This window comes from Macaca thibetana, chromosome 3 (assembly GCF_024542745.1).
Source record: "Macaca thibetana thibetana isolate TM-01 chromosome 3, ASM2454274v1, whole genome shotgun sequence".
Classification (NCBI taxonomy): domain Eukaryota; kingdom Metazoa; phylum Chordata; class Mammalia; order Primates; family Cercopithecidae; genus Macaca; species Macaca thibetana.
Genome location: NC_065580.1, coordinates 67,890,497 through 67,898,652, shown reverse-complemented (window position 1 = coordinate 67,898,652; position 8,156 = coordinate 67,890,497). Strand labels below are relative to the sequence as shown.

General features: G+C 38.2%; 1 pseudogene; it reads left to right on the top strand.

Annotated features, from left to right (window-relative positions):
- The first annotated feature begins 3,038 nt into the window (after positions 1 to 3,038).
- On the top strand, positions 3,039 to 7,191 carry LOC126950837 (cysteine-rich protein 2-binding protein-like; annotated as a pseudogene).
- The last annotated feature ends 965 nt before the right edge of the window (positions 7,192 to 8,156 follow it).

Here is an 8,156-nt window from a genome sequence, read left to right as displayed (position 1 = left end):
GTAACTTGTTTATAAACCCAGAGTTTTGGAGAAACTTTCTTAATGCAAGGTACAAATTCTTCTTTTTAGAGATCTATCTTTAAGAAAGTGTTTTACATCCCTAAATATATTCTTAAACCCTAAATCCATCACCTAATATCTATAAAATTCATAATTCTTAACCACAGCTTTAAAAAGCAATGGGTAAAGTACATTTATTCTGTTCCAGGAAGTGTGCTATGAATTTTATCTCTAATTGCATATTTTGAACACTATAAGAACCACATTAAATTGATTACACTATTAAAATAATACTGCAAAATTACAACCCCAGCCTTACAGATGAAGAAACTGAACCAAAAAGCACAGAGATTATGTAAACTTAAAATTTGGTCTAAGCAATCTTGCTTCACAGCCCATACTGTTAATAAATATATTATTTCCTCCTAAGAGTTGAATAAGGTATAGACTGAAGTAGTTTTATAATACACGATACATAGATAGATAGATGATTGATGGATAGATAGATAGCCTTATAATCCTTTAAATTTACTTAGATATTTCTATCATACATGAGCTTGACTGAGTTGCCATGACCTCCTAGAAAATACTAGGTCCATGCTATCTACTTTATCATATACTTCAGAAACTATTGAACATCGGCTTTCTCCTTACCAAAGATTTTATGTTCTGAGTATTATCTACCTGGCCAAAATTAATACTGCAAATGGAAACGTTAATAACTCTTTTAATGTCATTTATATTTATTACCTAATATTACCTAATGTAAATTCTGCATTCCAAATATTCATTCTAGAAAAGCTCCTTTTGTCGTATCCAGGACTGAACTTTATTGAAACAGAAATAAAAGAACTTACTCACTCTACATTAGTGGATAGATAATAATTATAACCAATTTTAGAAGCCAACTAAAAACTACTAAAAATTAGCAGTAAATAAGAGTTTTAGCTGCCTCCTGCCATGACCCAAGCTTATTTAAAGATCAAGCATATGGGGAAATATTTTCCTATCAGTTTTGTTTCTTGAAACCCTGTTTCAAAAATCTGATGCCTTTGCTAAAACTAACATTAGTCCTCCAAAAACCTTCCAGCCATCTTCTAAAACCACAGTTCTCCAAGTGTGGTCTTGGGATTCTCAAGACCCTGTCTAGCGGTCTAGGAAGTTAAAACTACTTTCAAAATAATACTAAAACATCATTTGTATTTTTTACTCACCCTTCCTTAAATGTACATTAAGTTTCATAGAGACTACATAATGTGTGAGATCATAACAGAGTGCAGAAGGTAATGTGAGAATTCAGCTGTCTTTTATCAGCCAGATATTAAAGAAAATTTCGAAAATGTTTTTAAAAAGCCCTCATACTCACTAATTGTTTTATTATCACTATAGTTATTTTTAATAAAAATGTATTATTTATGTTAACAGGTATGTGCTTATTGCTCTTTTTAGATTAATAAACACATACATGTATATTCAATTTTCCCAGCTTCAATTACCATAATAAAGATACATATCATATACATAAACAAAAGCTCTTTTAAGAGTATAAAGAGGTTGGCTGGGCGCCATGGCTCACGCCTGTAATCCCAGCACTTTGGGAGGCTGAGGCAGGCGGATCACAAGGTCAGAAAATTGAGACCATCCTGGCTAATACAGTGAAATCCCATCTCTACTAAAAATACAAAAAAATTAGCTGGGCATGGTGGCAGGTGCCTGTAGTCCCAGCTACTCAGGAGGCTGAGGCAGGAGAATGGTGTGAACCCGGGAGGCGGAGCTTGCAGTGAGCCAAGATTGCACCACTGCACTCCAGCCTGAGTGACAGAGCGAGACTCCGTCTCAAAAGAAGAAAAAAAGGAGTATAAAAGGGTCCTGAAAACGAAATGTTTGAGAACTACTGATGTAAAATATTCATAACCTGTTTTCTCTAGCTCCTTCTAGTCTTTGTGCTTAGCTTATTAACCATTATCATCCTTGGTATGTTGTTCCACTTCAGGTTTTCTGTTACTTGACAAAGTCTAAGATATTGCAGTGTCTTCTGATTCTTACTTGTGAACAGACAAATTAGTCTCAGTCAACAATTCCACCCTAGGAAATGATATATCAGATGGTGCTATTACACAACAGACTTCACAGAATCTGTTCTGAAAAAATGTCATCATGAAAGTCTAGGAGCTTTATTGTTAAAGAAAGAACTTCTTGGTATATGAGAATTTTCATGTTGTTACTGTGTAAGATGATGAGTTTTCTTAAAATTATTTAGACACTTGGCAAATCAGACTCAATACTGGGCCTTCTGCAATTCCAATAAAAAATAAAGACTGGCCGGCCCATCTAAGTGCCCTACTTGGAGTCTGGCCTGAATGAGTCAAACAGAAAGAAGTATTCCTTCACCTCTCAACAGTTGTTAACATTCTTTCCTTACTACTCCTTTCTGAAACATTCTCTTGCTTTACAATTGACCCACCACACCCTACTAAGTCAACTGTAATCTCTAATTGCAACCTGTCCACTCCTTGAACAAAGGTCTTCCACTCATTTCTCCTCAGTCCTTTTCACTACTTATCCCACACTGGTGTACATATATCAGCTATGTACAAATGACTCCCACACCACAAGTCAAGCTTTGACTTAGCTTATCCATGCAAGACCACAACTGTTGAATCACCCCAGATAAGTATATTGCTAGCTCCTCTCCTAACATACACAACCAAAATCATTACTTTCACCACAAACAGCAAAACTTAAACTGTTTCTCTTACTCTATTCACTGGTTCTCAACTGTGTGTGATTTTGCCCCCAGGGGACATTTGGCAATTTCTAGAGACTTTTTTGTTTTGTTTTGTTTTGTTTTCACAACCAGGAAATGGGGTTTCTACTGGCATCCAATGGATGGAGGCCACTGATGCTGTGAATAACCTACAATGTACAGGACAGACTTCCACAACGAAGAATTATCTGACTCACAATGTTAACAGTGCTGAAGTTACAACACATTTCTCTATTCCCATCACTTCCTCATCTCCCCTCCAGCCAGGAAAATGATTCGCATCTCTGGCATAGATGTTGACACCAGGATCCCATATAAGCTGGATTTGAAAGTAAAGTGGCTGGAGGTTTTGGATCAACAGAAACCTGAATACAGTAGAACAACCTCCAAGAAGAAGGTGGGCTTGGGAATCAAATGGGCAATGATTGAAACCAATGTTAAATTTGGAAGTTTCAACTGAAATATCAAAATATTAAAAATTCTGCATTGGAAACGGGGTGCTAAACCATATAAAAATGTTAATGAATTTGGTTAATGACTGATCCCATGATTCTCTCAAATGTCTCAGCCTTTTTGAAGTTTAAAAATCGTCATGAGAGCAAAAGTAGAAACTATCTTTGCATGGAAAAAAAATGTCTTTGTGGATTACTTCTTCCATCCTCCAGCCCTACCTCTTGAAGAACAAAAGAAAGTTGACAGCTGTTTGTGCCTCATCGCAAACTGGTGAGAGGGAGTTTATAGGGATTGCCTAGAGTTTGATGAGTCTTATGTATTATGGAGACATAGCAGCCTATTGCTTGACTCATACACAGAAAATCTAGGGATTGGGATGGTCTGGCCAGCAGCTTTAGGAGCATGTTGCTGCTGATTTATTATCTACTAATTTATTATCTGCTGATTTATTGTCTGAGTCAAGAATGTGTTTATGCTTCCCATGGACCAGATGAGAGTCAGCCAGCATGTGAGTTGTATTAGAGCCTCCCCTATATGGACTGCCTGTGCTGAGGCCTCAGCAGACAAGAGTTCAAGCAATTACCAAATAATTGCTAAGAGCTACAGAGGAAGTAAGTGACCAGAGGAAATAGGGAAACTTTTATCTGTATCAAGGAACTCAAGGGAACTATAGATGAGATGATACACAGGGGTTTCCAATGACTCCACCAAAGTGCCCACTAAAGAATTAGCTTTTATCATCAGTCAGGCTCCAAGGGAGTAAAGTCATGTTAAAATGAGAACAACGATAACTTTTCCATCTCCCTTCTCTCTCCTCTCTTCCCATTAGACTAACAAATTGAAGGAAGAGAAGAAATGCTAGGAGTTGAGCTTCCAGCACCCATTGCAGAGCAGACCCCAGCTTGGGAAGGGGTGGTGGGAGAATGGTTTTATACTTTAAATGATGTTCTAAGTTTTGTTATTTGACTACACATTCTTTTTACCTAATTGAGACAAGTCATTTAAAGTGGTTATAACTCTTTCTCTTACTTGAGGATGAACGGAAGAGTTATGGAGCTTGCTCAAGTCTGCATCCAGTGGTAGGGAAAGTACTACTCCTACTGATCAGTATTAAAAGATCACTGGGACACGGTTCTTTCATAAGGTTGCTTCTATGATTATAGACCCTATATGTACATCAATGCCCAAAGCATGGGCAGTGAGGCAAAATCTGTATGCCCAACAATATGAATGAATTTAGGAAGGAAAAACTAAAGAAGAGACCAGGGACATTGCCTGAATTTGGTGGAGTCATTGCATGACCCCTTAGTGGGAGGGGAGTAAATGCTGAGAAAATGTGAATATCACCCAAGTAAAAAACTCCCGCCTCTCCTTTGCTATCCATATGTAGGCAGTTGTCAAGTCCAGTTGAGTTCACTCTCACAATATTCTGTATCAGTCCCTCTCCATTCTCTCTGCCCTCCTGTTTTCTTTCTCACATTCTTATTTCTGGATCTCCTAGCTTGAATTTGTTCCACAAGATCTAACTGTCATTCTATCAGTCTATCAATCACTCTTCACTCAGTTTCAAGAGCTATATATATTCTTAAAGTAAAAGTTTGCACATATCATTCCCTAGCTGGGCAACCTTTTAGGGCATCTATTTTAAGGGATAAAATCTAAACACTTCAGCATGGCATTCAGGGCTCTTCATGGTCTAGTCACTCACACACACACACACACACACACACACACAAACACACACGCAGACAAAATGTTTCTGTCATGCTAGACTGCTTGACATTGCCCAAATAGGCCATATATTTTCTTATCACTATGATTTTTCTCATATTTTGACTCTAATCTGAAATATTTTTTCCTCTGCCCCACCTTGCATATACCTCCCCTCCTCCTGCTTTTGAAACCCTACTCATTGTTCTAGGCCCAGCTTATATTAGAGTTCTGTGAAACATTATCTGGTCCCCAAGTCAGAATATTATTCCTTCTCTTTCCTCAGATATTTCTTTTATTGCACTTATTTCCACCACTTATTCTACTCTGACTTATAATATAGATCGTTTTTGTTTGTATATCTCCTCCACTAGTTAGTAAATCTTTTGATGCCTTACCTATAATAGACAGTCAATAGATGTTTGTTGAACTAAATTAAATACTAGTGACCAGCCCTGAGAGGTGGGAGAAAGAGGCCTTGGAAGCTGGCACAGGGATGTCAAAGAGTTTGAAGGCACTGCTGGGCCTCTCGGTGGTGATGCTGACAGCAGCCACGGTGGCCAGCATGCATCTGGAGCAATGGCAGGACCAGCAGAGGCTTCATGATGGAGTTATCAGAGACACTGAAAGACAAAATTAGAAAAAAAGTAAACATTCGTCTTTGGGGAGAACAGATTATTTTAACTGAGCAACTTGAAGCAGAAAGACAGAAGACGTTATTGGAAAAGGATTTCAAAAAACTTAACTTGAAATGAATGTGAAATATCAATGGGAGAGATGACATTGTGTGTGTGTGTGTGTGTCTGTGCCTGTTGATGGAGAATAGCTTAGTGGTATCTTAATCTTTTTTTAGTCACTATCTTTTTAAACTTGATCAAATAAAGGACAGTGGATCATATATTGTAAATTACTGCTTTCAAAGTTCCTTATGTCTGAATAAAGAAGTATGGGTGTACAGTCTCCTGACGAGTTTCTGTCTGTGTGATCCTGATAAAAGTCCTGTTAAGTTCACAGTCCAGAGCTTAGGATTGTTACTGAAAAGCGCTGCTAAACCTGTGAGAAGGAAGGAAGAGATAGTTACATCCACCTGAGTAGTTCGATCAGTCAACACAGTGATGGAGCCACAATAACATCTACCTCAGAAGGGCTGGATGAAAGTGAAGTGGAGAGAGAGACTCCCCTGATTGTCAAATTGGAGGATCAGACATCAGTAGATTTATGTCATGACTAGAGCAGGGATTCCCTAACAGCGATGAAGAAGATGTGTTGTGGATGGAGAAGCAGCTGTCCTGCTTCTGTGACAAGTTCCAAAAATGGATACAAACAAGACAGCTGAGGGGACAGTTCAGTTATGTTAAGGGTGATAATTTTTTTTTAGATTTACTTTTTCTGATTGCTCAGCAGATGGCAAGGAACAGTATAAAAGGCTGAGGCTGACATGGCAGCAAAGTCATCATGTTGGCAATGTATAATTTGTCTCTGGAAGGACGTGGACATCAAGGTTATTTCAGGTAGAACAAAGATATCTGTACTTTTATTGGGAAACATTGGACTTTTTTTACTAGGGAAAAATAAAAAGACTTCAAACTGGTGGAGCACAGTAGCAGGTTGCCTCAGTGTGAGACGTCCCATATACTTCTGTTCAGGTGCTCAGGAATTTGGATAACCAGGATGGTGGAAGCTTGTTCATAACAAACCCTCAACATTGAAACCTAAGGAAAAAAAGTTGTCTGCCCCAAGTCTGAAGTAAAAGCAGCCTCAAAACCAACTTTAGATCCCATCTTACTGTTCAGGGACTTAGAGAACAGGCAAGTTAGAATCCTGTGGAATCTGCCATGGAATTAAAAGAGAAAAGGTCTTGAGCTCAGGATGCAAAAGACATTAGAAGAGCCCAGAAGGAAGTGGCTGACTTTCTTGACAGGAGTATGTCTTCTATCCCTGTAAAATCCAAAGCCAAGGCCACAAGTCATATGTGATTCTTAAGAAAGAAGAGATTGACTTTTCATCTTTGAGATCCTCTGACCATACCACATTGACAAGCCCATCTTCTTCTCCTCTGGATTTCTCTGCGCCCCGCCACCCCCGCCCACCAGACAGCTGCCTCTCATTCGGTAATGCCTGGTTTTCTTTTAGAAGCAGATCTGATTCCAGATGTAATGCCCCTACAAGCTTTGTTCCATGATGATGACGAGATGGAAGGCAATAGAGCCACAGACCCAGGGATGGAGTATGTCTACAACATTGACACGTTGCTTAGGTGAGCAGTAAAAAAAAAAAAAAAAAAAAAAAAAAAAAAAAGAGAGAGCGAGGATGTTCTTTTAAAGCCACTGAAACTTGGTGGTAATTTGTTAGTACAGTATCACTTACCCTATTTAACTGATACAGGTAGGCAAAATTTAATCAATAACACATTTAATTGATAAAAAACTGAATCTCAGGGAAACTAAGGGACATTTTCAATTTGGCATTTATTAGTCAGTTACTAGAAGGGTAACAGGATTCATCACCAGATTTTCTGACTGTAAGTGTAAGACATTTTTCATCAACTTTAAAGGGGAAAAAAACCTTTAGCATTTAAATTTTACATTGAACACAATTGTATACATATACATATGTATATACATGCATATAATTGAAACAGCCTGTACAAAAATTATGGCAGTGAGAAAAATCTGACATAGAAAAACAATGACAGTGAAAAAAATGTGACCTAACTGGCTCCATCTTGCTTCTAGCCTTCAAGTTGCCCTTGTTCATTCCTCTATAGGAGGAATTTATTTTATAGTTTAACCTTCAAGCAAAGGTGATAACAGCCCCGTCCCAAAACTATCCTCTTTTTGCTTGGTGACCAAAACCACATTTGTAAAACTAACAAATTAGCCACAGTATTAGAATTATGATCAGGAGTTACATAGCCAGAGGTTACAAGATTCATACCCTTTCCAATTTTTTCTATAGACAACATTACTGTAAAATCTACAATTGGCGTTCAAGGTGGTTTTTAGACTTTGCATTCTGATGGATGAGGTGGAACCATCCAGATAAGTAACTCATACCAACAAACTGGCTCAACTGATCATGTGGTCCCACCTAGGAACTGACTCAGTGCAAGAAGCAGCTTTGACCTCCTATAATTTCATCCTCAACCCAATCAATCAGCATTCCCCATTCCCTAGTGCCCACCAAATTATCCTTGAAAAATCCTAGCCTCTGAATTTTGGGGGAG